The sequence below is a fragment of the Gopherus evgoodei genome, chromosome 5 (genome assembly GCF_007399415.2).
Source record: "Gopherus evgoodei ecotype Sinaloan lineage chromosome 5, rGopEvg1_v1.p, whole genome shotgun sequence".
NCBI lineage: Eukaryota > Metazoa > Chordata > Testudines > Testudinidae > Gopherus > Gopherus evgoodei.
In genome coordinates this window covers 121,088,167-121,105,446 of record NC_044326.1, presented here as the reverse complement: position 1 = coordinate 121,105,446, position 17,280 = coordinate 121,088,167, and the positions used below count along the sequence as shown (strand labels likewise).

Here is a 17,280-nt window from a genome sequence, read left to right as displayed (position 1 = left end):
TACATGTGTGCAACTGGGATAGATGAGAGAAGTTGCTGTGGCATTTTCAATCTGTTGCTGAAAAGAAGGCAGGAGAAGAGGGGGGAGGGGATACTATTCTCATGAAACTTCCAATAGAGTTCAACAAACTGTAAATAAACTTCATATAAGATTTGGATAAACATCCAAATTTTGAGAGCTAATAATATCGGAATGAAACCTGTTTTTCTCCCATCCTGAGGTTTGCCCATCCCTAATGTTCTGTGTGAATACATTAAATGAGTGATACGTTGGTAGTTTTCTGGTTGGTTGGACAGGTGGCGGGTGTTTGCTTTGCTCTGCATTCTGTTTTAATAGAAAAGACGCATGTTACAACAGCCCAGTTAACTGGAAAATAGAGGGCCCTTTGCTTCATTAAGAAAGTGTTAGAAGAGAGAGGAAATTGAGGAGGCATGAATTTTATTATTGTGCTGTAGTCTGGCTTGCAAGCCTGTATATACTTGTTCTGTCTGTGTGTGAACTGTCCCAGAAACACGAAGTTGGTTAACATCAGAATGGGAAGTTCAGTGGTGCTTGCAACAGCATCAAATCATACAACCATGGTACACAGTGTTTTTATGAACATTTATCTTATTCCTTCAGAAATAGTGTCCAATGTCCAAACATAAACGTTGTAGACAGAACTGAAAATTTGTGCTGAGAATTGCAGAGTGCCTGACTTTTTTTTAAAGATGTATTCAAAGGAGAGAGAGAAGTTATTAATACTGCAAGATTGCTTGGGGAATTAAAGCAAATCAGAGAGATGGTTATTTCCAGTTTGTTCTCCAGATATTGTAACATTTTGGAATCAGTATCGGCATCTGAATCCAAAAAGTGACTTGACCTGACCTTTTCCTGCTTGTGGTAATACATTAGATGCATTTTTATAATTGCTGGATAGACCTTATGTCCCATACAGTTGTTCGTGATCAAGCCTGATAATTGAAATCAATCTGTATACTTCATTTTCCTCTGGTTTAAAAATAAACCATCAACAATACATCCCAAGTGACCATGTTGATTATAATTTAAGCCTTTCAGATACAGAGACATCTGGATAACCCAGTTGCAGGTTAACCAGGTCTGTGTTTTAAAATTTTTCGTCTGTTAAAATAGAAATTGAGGATTATATAATCTGGTAAAATTATTGTCAGAGTTTTGCAGGAAAGCACACTTTACTGTGTGACAAAGCAGGTCCTGAATCAAGTATTATAAATAATGCAGTTGGTTGATTTTAATGAAAGTAACAAAACTGTAGCATTTAGTTAACATTTCGATACATTGACTGCTTCAGTGTCTTAATTTTTTTTCTTTAAAACAACTTTTCCCTTGTAACATTATGTACATCAGAATATCTCTTGTAAGGATAACAGCATGGCATTGATTTATAACCAAATCAATGGGCAAAAGTGCTCAGGACTGGGTTAAATCTGTTCTCACTGAAGTTTGGTGCTGAATACTTGGAAAATCCTGTCCTAGGTGTCTATTCATATTCTATGTTCTTAGTTAAACAAGCTATGGGAGGACTTCTCTAGGAAAGGTTCATGGATTCTTAGCACTGCCTTTAACTGAGGTTGTGAACTGCTGGAACTATTGATTAATTGAAAATACGATAGGAGTGCAAGCGTTTGTGCATTTCCTTGTGCACACTCACTTTCCTATCATTCCATAGCCTAGAGTTGAGCACAAAGGAGTGATGTGACTTTGTTTTATTCTTAAATTTATTCTTAAGTTTCATTAGTATCTTAATAGTTGGCAACAGTTGTGCTCTAGTGTTGACTACATCAATAATATCATGTCTAGGGTCCTGTTTACATTGCAGAAACTGCCGTGTTTCATATAATTGTTGCAGTGCTAAGGAGCCTCAGTAGCAGAGGGAGAGTTTCATATTTGATACCTGGTCCCTATTAAAGTCAAAGGCGAAGGGCGAAGCTCCCATTTATTTTAGTAGTGTGGGACTAGGGACCTTATGTCAGCAGAGGTCAGTTTCTATAGTATAAACAACACTCATAGTGTGAAGTAAAGCATGAAAGTTTAAAAACAAAAACAAATAAAAAACCCATATATACTTGCCTTATAAAACAGCTGATGCAGGCAGTGCTTACAAACTAAAAAGTGCTGTAAAAATAGATGTGTGGTGGAGGTATGTTCAGTTCTGTTTTTTCTTAGGAATCCATAATGACTGTGAAAATATCATGAATGCCAAGAATGAGAATCAAACTCCCCAATGTGAGTGTGGCAATGACAATTTTAGTAAGAGGAAAAGCTAAACATACTCATAGCCTGTTGCTGTCTGATGTGGCTGTTGAATGATTTCAAAAAGTAGTCTGATATTTCATCTTAAAATGCACTACTGATAAGAAATTTGTCCTATGACTCACATGAAAAGACTGCAGGGTTGCTGTAGCCATGCTGGTCCCAGGATATTAGAAAGACAAGGTGAGTGAGGCAATATCTCTTTTTGGACCAGCTTCTGTTGGTAAATGAGACAAACTTGTGAGTTTACACAGAGCTCTTCTTCAGGTCTGGGAAAGGTACCTTCCCCAGATCCAAAGAAAACAAGCTCTGGGTAGCTCAAATGCTTGTCTTTCACGGACAGAAATTGGGCCAATAAAAGATATTGCCTCACTCACCTTGTCTCAGTGAAAAGAGTATCATTTGTGCAAGCCAAGGGAGCCTTTCCTCTGAGGCAAAGGATAGCTTGTGGCTGCTGCTCTAGACTGGGATGCAGTAAAGATGGGTTTAGTTCCCAGCTCCTCCACAGGCTTCCTGGGTGACTGTGGGTGTGTCAGTCTCTCTCAGTTCCATCTGTCTGAGGGATGTGTGATGACATGTACTTTATCAGTGTTGGTTTAGATTGCTAGTCCTTTGGTGCAAGGACTTCGATTGGTGTGGTTTTATATAGTGCCCCAAGAATGGGGCTCTAATCTCTAAGTGTGACTCTCATACCAAAACAAATAGTAAAGGCACACAGAATGAAGTCTGAGGTGTTTCTCACATATACACCATGAAACACCAACAAAAGCAGGAGTAAATTGAAGGATGTTCAACTCCCAATTAAGTGATTACCCCTTTTGTGATCCATAATTGTTGTTTGCGTATTATATAAAAACATCATGCTGCATTGTGTGGTGTGCTATCTGAGAAAGGAAGTACTTAACAGAAAATTTAATGTTTGAACAGTGCCGTTTACATGCATCTCTTGCTGGAGTGTCACTTTGATATGATTCTTTGTTTTTGTTTTTGTTTCTCTCCAAACTCCAGTTATGCTTCAGCTGCTTGTGTGCATGCATAATTTACATATCTGTCTTTCTTACGTTGCATGTTGGGTCCTCCCAAACTTCAGAGCACAGGCAATGCTGTACTTACTGCAAGAAGAAACATAATGTTCAGAGGCGATAAGCTGCTAATGGGAAAAAAAATCATCATTTTGGTATGCTACATGTACATAAATTTAGATGAAACTCTACTCAAGATTCACAAGAGGAGAAAATCAGCAAAACACAACCCTTCAGGGAGGAGAAGCACTTGCATCCAGGGAGTGTGTGGCGCATTATTAATACCCTCTTTCCCTAATTAGACAGGCAGCAATGGGGGGGGGCAGAGGCTGGGTGGTCCCTCCATGTCGTCACAATGGTCACTGTACTTCCCTAATGGCCACATGCCTGGGAGGAAGTTTCACCTGCCTTTGGATGCCTTCTCCCACACTGGTTTAAGGTTAGTGCTACTATGTTTTTATTTCTTAACAAAATCATCTGTGCCTAAATGAATGGAGATGAAATTCATGAAACACAGGATATCTACACTGGCAAAGGAAATGCAATCAAATAGGAGGCAGCAAGCCTTCAAGAAGAAAACAAGAGGAGAATTTTTAGTGTTCTCTTTCAGCTGGAGGGGCAAGCTAGATGTTGGTAAAACTTCAGCCCTGAGATTGTGACTTTGATTTCCTAGGCAAAGGATAACGGAACATTTTACAAAGATGTATTTAAAAATACCCATGAATGCAAGCCAACCAATTGCTGAAATGTTTTTCAAAATTAAGTCAGACTGCAGCCTTTTGCTAATAATAGCAAGCAGTGAATGCTAAAATTTCAAGAGGCCACAGATTAAGCTGCTAATGAGAGCAACAGATGTCTGTAGTGTTTGAAATTTATTTGGGAATTGCTGTCTGAAGATTATTTTCTTTCAGAAGGATAAACTGTGGAGGGGAAAAAAATTAATGCAGGATGTGGGGAGGCACAGAGTTCAATGATAGCTTTGTGGGCATGTCATGGCTGTAATCACACTCCCCCGTTGGGCTGCTATATTTAGATCCCAACACTGGACCAGTGGTTTTAAGCTCCCCTGTAGTCTGGGTAGGAGCCAGAACTCTTTGGCCTCTAGGCTCACTCCCTGGGCATAGACTTTGTGTGGTACCCCTTTTTAAGATGGGGCCTAGTCAGCCCTAAGATCAGTTCTAACTACCCTCCTCCCTCATGACTTCTCAGAAGCGTAGGTATCCCCTTCCCAGATCGGCACCTTGTGGATGCGCTGGTTTATTGTTTAGCCTTTCCGTTGAAGCAAATAAACACAGATTTTTCAGGATTTCTTAAAGCATCACTCAAACACAGTACAAGAGAGATACAGATCTAGGCAAAAGATAAACACTTGTACACCATTCCCTGCCTCAGTTTTCTTTCTGCTCTTGAATGTCCTTTTGGATTTTGATCAGTGTCCTTTCAAGTTCAAGTCCCGTCTCCTGGACCTCACTCCTCCAGCTGATGGCTTCTTCAGAGCATGAAGGTTCTTCTCTGATCCCTGCAGCTAGTTTCCTTCCTGTACTGATCAGTGATAGAGAAGGGTGCTCTGAGTAGACCTCATCCTTTTATAGTTCAGTTTCATGTAATGTCTCTGGTAATCCTCAAACCTCCTTCAGATGATAAATCCCTCGTTGGGTGATTCACTGCTTGGTGACCAATCTATCAGGGGCAACCAGTTTCCTTGGGGTGTAGACAACTCTTTGTCAAAGAGGTGTTTCCATTTGAATGGAATGTCATCAGGGTTTAACAACCCTTCATTGTTAATCTTGTGCTAGTGCAAGATTTTGCCTGACATCTCCTATGTGTTTCAGTTCAATATGGAGGCTACAGAACAGTTGTGCAATCAAAATGACCATTACAGAACAAAATGGAGTTTTCACATTGATGGAGGTATATGTGGAAAGATACTGATATGTCACAGAGAGAAGTTTTGTCATCAGCTGTCTGATGTACTTTTCCATGTCAACCCCCTTCATGTCTATCCCAGAGGTCAACTGCATTGACCAGTCTGCTATAAGGGCCTGATCCAGAGCCCACGTAAGTTAATTGAGTTTTTCCATTGACTTCATTCCACTTGAGATAAGATTCTAAATGATCACATTGTAACTATCACAATGCTGCTGAGAGATGAGAAATTATTTCTTTTGAGGTTTGAAGCGAGAAATTTACAGAAAGGGAGATGGGGTATTTCATTGGGACTGATTGGTTGAAACAACAGCGTTTTGATTCTCTTTGAATCATGTAAGGCTAAACTGAATTTAATATAAAAAGTTCATTTTGATATCCTTTAAAATTACATTAAAATGTAAAACCTTAGGGACTAGGTGTATTTATACTTTTTTTTAAAATTTTGATAATTAGCACCTAATGTTACAATTCTGACCAAAGAATTTCAACATCAAAATAGCAATTCAGCAACATGGTTTATATTTAATACTAAATTGATCAGGAGCCAAACTCTGCCCTCAGAAGCAGTATAGCTCATATTATAGTAAATGGGGCAACACATATGGAAAGAGTCCAGCCAGAGGGCAATGAAAATGATTAGGGGGTTGGAGCACATGACTTATGAGGAGAGGTTGAGGGGACTGGGATTGTTTAGTCTGCAGAAGAGAATGAGGGGGGATTTGATAGCTGTTTTCAACTACCTGAAAGGGGGTTCCAAAGAGGATGGATCTAGACTGTTCTTGGTGGTACCAGATGGCAGAACGAGGAGTAATGGTCTCAAGCTGCAGTGGGGGAGGTTTAGATTGTATATTAGGAAAACCTTTTTCACTAGGAGTGTGGTGAAGCACTGGAATGGGTTACCTAGGGAGGTGGTTTTAAGGTTAGATTTTTAAGGTCAGGCTTGACAAAGCCTGGCTGGGATGATTTAGTTGGGGATTGGTCCTGCTTTGAGCAGGGGATTGGACTAGATGACCTCCTGAGGTCCCTTCCAATCCTGATATTCTATGATTCTATGAAATATAAAATCAGTGGGGAAAAAAAGTTAATCTGAGGTGAAAATTTGACCCAATATACTTTTTAAAAAATGGAATAATATCTTTTGGAAAAAGTGGTATTGTAGGTATTATAGGTATTGGTGAAGGATCTTAAGAACAATAAGGGGTTTCTCCATTTTTTGTAAGGTGGGTATATGTGGCTTTCCGTCTGTGTAAATTATATGAGGCGAAGCTTGCCAGTCTGCAAAGAATACACACATTGTATTGAGAAGGAAGGAAAAAGATTTCAGCCCCTGTGCTTCCTTTTCTCCATTAACAGAGGCAATGTTCCTCTTTCCTTGGAAGCTGTCATTCCTCCTCACTATGTCCAGGAATACTCCAGGAGCAGGGATATGCACAAATAATAGCCTGAATGTTGTAAACTTGTAACATTTGGGTTTGCAGATTATTGGATTTCTTTCTCCTCTGTCTCTCCTTCTGCCTTCTCTGTCCCTGTGACTTAACAATGTTGTTCTTCCTGCCACCTATAAGTCCATCATCTAATGACACTTGCTCACTTGCAGGGTCCCGTTGTTGTTGTTGGCTCCAGTTGACTGATCTGTAGGGATTTTTTGCATGTTTTTATATGGGAAAGTCTTACGGAATTAAGTATGGATTAAGACAATAGAAGTAGAACACAATCCGAATAGTCATACTGTGAAACTCAACTAAGATCACCAGTTCTACTACAGCCTGGTTTCTGGTCAAAAGCATTTGAAAACATTGATTTCACACAAAACAGCCAGAGAAATGGAGGGGACTGGTCAAAACTTACTCCAGGTTTGCTTGAAAGGTTCGCTAGCCTAAGTACATAACCCTGGTGAGGTCTCAAGTTGTTGACAGCCATTTTATTGTCTCTTTAGTCTGATCTGTATATCACAGGCCATTAAATTTGATCTGATTTCCCCTCTAATGAGCCCAATAACTAGTGTGTGACTAAAGCATAATTTTTGCTTTAACATCTGCCAGCCATATAAACATGGGATCAACCATTTTAAACGTAATCTATGAAGTTTTATTTTTTTTTAAATTTTACTTCGCTACAGACAGAAATAGAAAAGAAAAAATGCATTGTTTTCCTATACACCCATCAGTATACCCCTGTTGCAGCAGTGGGCAACGGACACAGTTTAAGATTAGCAAGTAGTAATATTTGAGCCTCTCTCATATAGCTGTTTAGATTTTCTAAATAGAAAATTCTTGATCTGAATTTACTGAGGGATAGGGTGACTGGACAGCAAGTGTGAAAAATCGGGACAGGGGTTGGGGGTAATAGGAGTCTATATAAGAAAAGACCCTAAAATCGGGACTGTCCCTATAAAATCGGGACATCTGGTCACCCTACTGAGGGATTGTGTTGCTGCAGCCACCTCTTGAACTTGGAACCTTGTGATCCCTGGTTGATGGCAAGCAAGTGTACCAAGGAATCAAAAGTGAGCATCTTTTTCTCCCTGGCTAATCTAGGAAGAGCTGTGCTGTTGGTTTCAGCTGGTGGATGTTGCTCTTTGCATATCTTACAATATACAGTGTATTCTTCCTTTTCGTAGGTATCCAAAATTTTCCAAAGCTGATTGACTCATCTCTGCTTCTTGATTCCACAGTTTGAAATACAATTGATTTCCCTTTTTATCCTCTCTCATAACTGAAACCTAGGGGTATATAGGAGCCTGTCGTCTTTCTTGAAGCCAGGGGATTAAAGAGGAAATGTGATACACTGTGTGTGATTGTTACAGAATAGATATTGCAGTCTGTCCTATTCTGTGTAGTTGTGTGACTCTGTTCCATTCATCGTTTTGACAGCCTCTCCCTGTAGGTTACAATTTCAGTCTTCCTTCAAGTCTATGTAGACCAAAACCCTGGCAACTTACCTTTTATTGTCTTTTGATTTCATTCATTGTGGTTGAGGTTTAAAAATCTCTTTAGTTGGTTTTTAGTCATGGCCACAGGGGAAGTACAAGGTGGCACTGCCTCTTCTGATACGTGTGTTGCTTCCCCTGAAGGCAAATGTGAAAGGAACTGCTCTTGATACATGAGGCCTAAGCTTAGATGTGTATCAACCTTTGTTAGTATAGTACCTTCTTAGGGATATCTCCTGAAGTACTCATTTACACAAATTGAGTAAATGTCTTAAAGCACTATAGTTCTAGTGATGTCACTGGAGCTACATTGACTTATACCAACTGAGGCTCTGGTCCTTAGTTTGGGGCCTGGTGAAACTTTTGGTGACACTTTGTAGGTCAAAATCATCACATCATAAAAATTAGATGGACAAGACTATTAGATTCTCTTACATTTCCTTGCAAGTGACAATAAAAATTCAATAGTTGTAATAAATTTGCACACAACTGAACTGGGATTAAACCAATAGGATTCCACAGAAATTATCCTAGAAATGTATAGAGTTGAATAGAGGATGATATCCCATCTATAGGGGGTGTGATTTTTGTTTTTGTTTTTTTAACTACCTATATAATTCTATAGCAGGGAAAACTATTTTCAATAAACATATTCTAATAAATTATATATGGTGAAATAAAAAAACTTACAATTTTCTGTTACTCTATACATTTTCTATTTATGATTTTAGTTTATTGTAAATCGGTTGATTTCTAATATGTGACCAGAAGGACAAAACACCATTTAGAAGATAAAATAATTGTGTAATGATAAATTATAATCCAAATATTGTGTATTTTATATAAAATTTTCAGCTCAGCCCTTCTCAAATTTGAGACAAACAGGCTTTTTACTTTTATAATTCAAAAGTACTTTCTTCTATACATATTATTATATATATATTATATATTCCCTTCTCTGGTCTTATACTCTAACACTAACTGAAGTTAAGGCAGGGGATTTAAGTGTGGTTTCCTTGTTAATCCTAATACTTATTTATTCAACAATATGTATTATGGAGGCTTAGTAACATAAATTCTTGATATTGTATTTTGGACATTAGCTCAAATATGAATGCCATCTTGGGTGCCAATTTTCTTTATAATATCTTCCTGAACTTCAAATAGAATTCTCTTTCTGCAAGTATGAGGTCCATAATTCTTTTTGTTCCCCGCCTCACGCAAGCCATTTGGCCAAATGCTGCTAATGTGCATCTGTTCTTCCCTCAAACACAGCCTCACCTACAACAAGAATAGTATGCCTACTTTTCAAAGGCTTTTCCCTCTCAATGTTTACTATTAACAAATGTATGTCCAAGGATGTACTGTGCAGGCACATCCCAGCGACCAGAACTATCCCTTATCTAACATATTTTTGCTCACATGTGGAAAGAGAAAATTAGGAAGCTAAAGGGAAAAATACTTTCTATCTCCAAGATGTTCTTTTCAGGGGAAATTTTGACCAATTAAACAGAAGCCACAGATTTTAAAAATGTATAATCTTTCCTTACAAGAAGAGTCCTCGGCTTTCAGTATATGTTAAATGAATTCAGTTGGATAAGTAGAATTTTCCAGCAATTAAAAAAAAAATAGAGGCGGGAGAAACAGAAAATTTGTTGACCGAATGTTTGACCAACACAGTTGAAGAGAATAGGATGCATGTTGAGCATGACTGGATCTACTCATTTTCCTGTATACAGTTGACATACATGCCTCTCAAAGATGACAGTACTATAGGAAGTGTCTCTTATTCTCTCCCAATCACAAACACTTCCTTCACCCCAGTAATCTCTACTCACCAATGGATGATTGTGGTATTTTTTAATAATGATCAACAGGTTGTAACTTCAGCAGAACTGATACATTATTCTTTATTATGTGTATTCCATTTATTTATCAACAGTCATTTGTCATCCATAAATATTAACTAATTTAATAATGTACCCTCATGGGTAACCTTCTCTGCTGTGGCTCTGGTGCACATGCATTTCAGCTTTGCTGTAAAATGCAGCAGAAACACTGTCCACATTTTGTAAATGCTGCTTTTTGATTTCAGATTAGCTTTGCAACAGTGGGTTGGGGAGGATAAGGTGGCACGTGATCAACTGCTATGCACTATCATATTTTCCTTTGCAGCTGAAATGTAGCACCAGGCAGAGATTTGTTTGATAAGTGTGACCTCAGACTTCCATTTAATCACCTTGCCAAGCTCTTTATTTTGTCAAATACTGTGCTTAAAAATGAAACCCCAGTTAATCCATGCTTGAAGGTACAGTACTTCATTGTTCAACAGCATTATGATGCAAAATATCTGACTTTAGCTTGCCTGGATAATGTCTCCAACTCCACTGCAAATCGATTGGAAATAATGGAACATTAAAAACTCCTTTTTAGTAATTTGCCTGCCATTTTCCCCTCCTTCCCAATCCCATCTGCCTCTCCTAGCTGTTCTGTCCCACCCTCATTCTTTTTTGCGGTGTTTACAATCAAAAGGTAAATACATTATATATAAATAACTATTTACTGTTATGTTAATGATATAATTTTAGATTGAGGAAAACATGGGAATTCCAGGTAAAGGCTGCCACTACCAGACTTGAAGTCATTAACACACTTCTTTGGAACTAGAATTGTGAATAAATTGTTTGCTTTGGTTTCTAGTTATTGCCTTGGTGTAAACTTTTTAAGCATTTTGGCTCACACACTGTCCTGAGTTTTGTACCAAAGAAATCCCCAAAACTCAGCAAGAAACCATGATTCCACCTGCTTTTGTTCTGAAAATGAGTTATGTACTCATACCATGTAGAAACATTAATCAGCCCAGACTGGCTTGAAAGGTTCCCAGATCTTAGCAAACCTTTCAACTAATGTGAATTGAGTTTCAAGTTGTTACTGAAGTTTCGGGGCCTTGGGTGAATGCATCAAAATTAGAGCTGTAAGAAAATTAATTCTGGGATCCTCAAATAAATGGGTGATTTTATGAATGTGTGTTTGTGTATACATACACACGTGAACATCTTTTGATGCTTGAATACACAGTTAGAATGGACTGAAAGAGCTGAGGAAATTGCCATTTACTCTTATTGCCCTTAATTTGTTAGCATGTTCTCACTGGTGGTTTTTTATTTCAAATTCCTCTCTTTTCTTTTAATTGAAAGTATTAAAAACAAAAGGGAAACTAAAAATATTGAATGATAATGGGATTAAAAAAATTGATGTTCAGTGTGGCAGTCTTTTTCTTTGGAAAGAGAAGAAAATTTGACACTTTCTGTGTATAGAATAAGATGTGTTCTTCAGCTTATAAGTTGTTATAGATAAGGTTTAGTCATGGAGCCTGGCTTCTGACGCCCAGTGAGGGGAGGCGGGCATTGAACAAAATCTGGGTTGCAGCTAGAGCAGGAATGTCTACACTGTTGTTCATAGTCCCTTAGCACAAGCTTGAGTTGCTTGACCCAAGCTCTCCAATGTGCTGCAGAAGGCTTTTTTTTTTTTTTTTTTTGGTTTGTTTATTTGGTATGTGTGTCTGGACCTATCCTTCATCACATTCTGTGCTTATTCCACAAGTAGTTCTCTTCTAGATTTTAGTGGGGGCTACTCACAGCATTAAGATTCTATTCTGTTTCAATGACTGTGGAAAAATCAAGCATGTAGATATTAGAGGTGCAATTTTCAAAAACGCTCACTGTTGAGCAAACTGTTTCTACTTCAGTGGGAGAAGTTAGATCAGAACTGAGTGGTTTTGACAAGTCCACCTGCGGTGGCTTGCACTCACTTCTGCCATTTTCTTGACCTCCCTGCACTTTCTGCAGACTATCAATTGGCTTCTGTGGGTCTTCTGGAGCTCATGCCTCCGGTTGGGTGTCACAGTCCAAAGCCCTTCCAGGGTATAACAAATTCTAACAGAAGTTCTTTGCTCTTGAGAATCAATTATAACTAAAATGATTTTTTACCCATCTGGGTTTAATTACTTTTCCACAGCTAACTCAGCTTCCCTTGACTGTGGATAGAAATGGTCCATGGACTAGGGAGCTTCCTTCCTCACTCCATTGGCTCCAGACAGGAATGGTCTTGCTACCAGCAGGCAGCTCCTTTTATTTCAGCCTGCTTGGCCTTGATTAGCTGTTGTTGAGTCCAGCAGAGCAGTGGGGCTTCCAGCAATAGGTCACAAAGGCCTGGTACATCCCCCATCACAATACCCTACTTGTATTTCTTGTTTGTAAATGGTTCTTTAGGTTAATTATATAGAGCCATAAATCTTATTTGCAATGAATTGTATAACAAATTGCAACTTTAATGCCACTCTAAAAAAATTAATTTCAGTAGGTCTACTTGAGGAGTTGTGCCATTGAGCATGAGTAAAATGGCAGAATCTGGCCCTAAATAATTTTCATACACAATGACCTCAATTCTGTTCCCAACTTGGGGGACAGAATTGGACTGATGTTTTTTTCACTTTGCAAAGCTACAAACTTTGAATTTTATTATAGTGCATCATGTGGCAAAAGTGGGGTATGATTGCTCAAAGGGTCTAATAAGGAAATCATTCATAACTAAACAAAATCTGAAATCAGGCAAGTCTATACATCTCTCTTCTCTCTTTCAGATCTAGATCTAATAGTCCCCAAATGGCAAAAAAAACAAACCCTATTTCTGTGGAGGCAACCTGCCAAGTAGACGGGCACCATAATTGCACATAATGTAATTTTATGTTTGATTTTTTAACATTACATATAATCATTTACTGAAATTTAAACTTGAATGAAAATTATCAATTTCCCGGAATAAAACTGATCCTTAAATAAAAGGATTTTAAATAGATCACCAATAAGAGTAATGGATATATGGTTTACTAATTTTTATAAGTTCTGTAACACTGGTTGTAGAAAATAACTGCAAAACTGTTTAAAAGTGGATCATAAGTCAAGACTAGTTCTTTGTACAATATATTTTTATTTTTCATAGTTCTTTACATTAATATTCTTTAGAGTTCACTGGGTTGTGCCAGGCTTACATTGTTATCGGGGGAGTGCAGTATACCAGTATGGATTTGAACTAAGAACCTACAGTAATTGTCTTAAGTTGTAGCCCCAGCCACAGTTTATGGTAACAGATTGCATTACAATGATTTAACTCTGAGCTAAGTTAATGATTCTTAATTTCCTAACAAAATTATTGTATTTTAAACTGGTATAGCTTTCTTCATTTCCTGGCCCATAAATTGTGTTGTAGCATTGCTTGTACTTCCAGAATGGCTGCCATGTTCTTTCATAGAAAAGGTTATATTTGTGGGAAGGTGATCTTTTATGTGCAGTATGTTGGCTTGTTCTTCTGTAAAGTGCTCTCAGATATGCAAAATATAAAATATGAGTACTAATGATAAAAACATGTGTGTCGTCGATGCTGAACTCTCTCAAACACCTTTTTGAGAGACCACAGAGAAGTGTCTCCCTTTTCTTCATCTTTGGCATTTTAACACATCAGATACTTGTAGATGATTATTCTACTCTTCTTGGCCATTATTTGACTAAGCTACTTTAAGAGAAATAAAAATATGTATAATGTGTTCCCAGTCATTTGGTAATTGTTGTTCCTGGAATTCCCTCCAGTTTGTTAGCATCTTTCTAGGAATAAAGAGCCGATATCCAAATGCATTGTGCTAGGTGAGGCTTCACCAGTGGCATGCAGAAGAGAATGAAAAATGTTGCTCCTTTGAGCTGATGCTTCTGTATATGCATCTAAAATCACAAAGCTTTTCTTGAGACTATGGGACTCCTAATGGAGTAAGGTATTCCTCTGTCATACTGTGAACTACCATCTATTTCGTTATCCCCTATCTCCACTGGATATTTTTCAGCTTTCTAGGGATGAATTTCATCCCCATAAAAATAAGATTTAAGTGAGATATAAGTGTACTATAATCCTTACATTGCCCCTGTGCACGTGTGAATTTTAGTCTAACTGAATATCCACATTTTGGTTTATTTTTCCCAATTGAATTTTCTTGTCTTTTTTCTAAGATGAATCTTATGTTTTATTTATATTTCTAATCTCTAATTGGCCAGAAAATTCCCTGTGCTATTAGCCTCCATTGAAGTGCTTGCTTTCATCATAAAAACTCACATACCGTTTCTCTGACCTGCTGGGCTCATGCAGTTTGGAATTTTTATACTGTATGTCTCTTCTCCCAGCTTGTGTATGTTCCCCTCCCCCATTTTATCAAAGTTCTATGCTAACTACTTCTTGTAGAGTATCTGTTTATAGACCACGAACCTCAGAATTTGATCCTCGAGTGAGTTGCCTTGTATACACGTGGAGAAAAATTTTCCCTGTAATTTAACACATGGAAATCCTATAAAAGTTGTGTTGTCTTTTTTTTAAAGGATGACTTCAGGAAGAGTCAAAGTATTAACTCTCTATCTCTGGACTATCTCAAGGCAATGAGTCTATTCCAAGTTTTTTATAGGTAGAGTCAGTGGAACAAGAAAATAAAGTTTCTGTCAAAGAACTAGAAGTTTTAAAAAATACTCAGTCCGAAAGAAAGACTTGTAAGTGAGCAGAGAAAGTAAAGTGCTTTCAACAGAGTGAGTTAGTCAACATGCTGGATCCAGTAGGGTAAAAATCGGACATAAAAATATATATCAGCTTCAAGGCTTTAGGAGGAAAAGCCTGTTTAAATGTCCAGTGTGTGATCTAATAGTAAGTTTAAATTCCTCTTCTATCTCTGTTTAACCATTTACTTAAAAATAAAAATCAGGGGAACTTAGTGCTTGTGAGGTGTACCATGGGACAGCCTTGATAAAACTGGAAATCCTCTTTTATTCCCCAGAACATTAGAACACAGGCAAGATCAGTGCAAACTTCCACACTTCCAAATGTACTTTGGTCTTGTTTTGGAGGGATGGGCAGTTGATGACAATTCAGTCGGGTTGAGGCTACCAAGAAAAGTGCCATTGTATTGCAACTGCAATTTCGATATGGCCCACCTGTCATACAACGTACTTTCCAAAAGACCAGAGCAATGCATTTTCCTGGTGTGTACTTTGGGATTGCATGTGTAACTGTCATTGAAAAAGGAGTTCCATGAATTCATTCTTCTACCTGTAATATACAGACTTCCTGTTGTGTCTTAATTAAAGTGTTCCTTACTTTTGTTTTGTTTTGTGATGTCCTAATCTTGTCAGCATATCTTTGTTTTTGTTTCTTATCTTTCCTTCTCTTAGTACAGAATAATAGGGCTCTGAGCTACAGCAAAAAGGGCGGGGGTCATTTTTAAGAGGTATCTCAGTTGAGTTTTCCCTCCCAAATCCCCATCCCCAAACAAATGCTGATAGTCCATAATCCCCAGGCAGCAGACTACAAGAGCAAGTTTTCACTCTAGGTAGTGGATAGGTAGGATAGATCTGCTTACTAGGAGCTCTGATTGGGGGTTGGGAAAGGGAATCCTTTGTCCTTGAACTTGTATTAATTTATTTCCTTGCAGAGCTCAAGTCCTTCATTTAAAAATTTAAAGACATATATTTGAGGTCCAGTTCTTTACTTTCATTTATGTTCCGTGACTATGATGGTCATGCTGGATAAATTTGTATTATACAGTGACGGTGCAGCTGTATTGGTCCTGGGATACTGGAGAGACAAGGTGGGTGACCAATAAAAGATATTACTTCACCCACCTTGTGTCTCTAAACTTTTATTATTGCAGTTTCGTTTAGGGATTATGTTTATATGATGGAGGAAAGCAGTTACCTATGCTGTGTGGTGTGGGGTGTTTTTTTCTTGCTTAAATAGACTGGGATTACCTGTGATGTATAAATGGGCAAGCAGGGCACTTCATCTTAAGTAAATATTTGGGGTCTTATAATGAAACCGAAGAAGCCACAGACAGTAGCTTGCATTCAGTTGACTGGAAACGTCAAGGGGGATATTAAAAGTAAGCTGCTCTAGAGATCCAAGAACCATGAAACTATTGTTTTGATTGATCTGCTAGGATAGCAACTCTGTTCCCTGTTGGTTCTGTTTGTAAAAGGGGAGAAAAAGCCAGAATACCTGCTTAGCTTTCTTCATGACAGTGTAAATATCAACATGAGCTATTCATTTTAAACCTGAAGATCTGAGCACAAGTGGATAGCATAGAAACCTGAACAGAACGTGAAGGAAGGAGCACAGGTTGCAGGAGGCACAAGTTTGGAGGCACCAGGAAGCCACTCTGTATGCATGTGGTCTGAATGTCAATTGCAGTTGCAGCACCTCTCAGAATAGTTCTCTTAAAAAATAGCCAGTTAAGTTTTATAAGCAGGGGGTCATCTTATGTTACATACCCAGCATATGGTACATGAAACACACCACTCCTATCAGATAGTGGTTTCAGTTCCCAATCTAGTCTGCCCTTTTACCCTCCTGGAGTTTTGATGTTAAAAGTAAACATTCCTTACCTATCAATACAAATCTGCAGAGCATGCATCCTAAATCTAATGAGTGGGGTGAGGAGCTGCAAAACTTTTACATGAATACAGAAGTACCACCTTGTAGAAATCAATGGTTTGGGGAATGCCAGAGGCTATGTTCTTATTTTTGGAGATGCCTCTTTGTTGGTGATAATACTATATTAATAATATATAAGACACACTCTGCTAGTTTGGAAGTAGGTTGGGTAAGATCTTCCCTGCATTCTCAGCCTCAACTGCCTACTGCCTGGCCTTTCCCTCTTTGGAATGTTTAGCTATTACCTACTGTAGGTCAAAACTTTTTCTTGTTGCACTATGAAGAATTTTTAAAAATTGTGTGTGAGAGAGATATATGTAGTGACTCCTTTGGTCCCAGTGAAAGTGAAAGACAGCTGAGATGCTCTAATGAGGGGATTTATCAGGACCTGCAGCTGTACCATCTTCTACAATTGTCCCATCATTTTGCAGTCTAAACCCATTAATACTCCAAGGAACTCCAAGGAATTAATACTCCAAGGAACTCCAAGGAAAGTGGGTAGTGCTACAAGAAGCATTTGATGATTCATTAGGCGTTACTCTTCCACTGCAGTTTCTATTAAGCCAACATCCCAGTGTGGGCATTGTCTGAGTGAAGGTACTATCTTTC

General features: G+C 38.2%; 1 protein-coding gene and 1 long non-coding RNA gene across 2 annotated transcripts in view; both read left to right on the top strand.

Moving 5' to 3' along the window:
* The window catches only part of GRID2 (glutamate ionotropic receptor delta type subunit 2), a 1,091,344-nt gene that overhangs the window by 158,036 nt on the left and 916,028 nt on the right, over positions 1–17,280 (top strand). The window lies entirely within an intron of this gene.
* On the top strand, positions 2,580–16,072 carry LOC115652585. Its single transcript, XR_004000689.1, has 3 exons — positions 2,580–2,660; positions 13,285–13,289; positions 16,063–16,072. It is a non-coding gene; the product is annotated as an uncharacterized LOC115652585 (long non-coding RNA).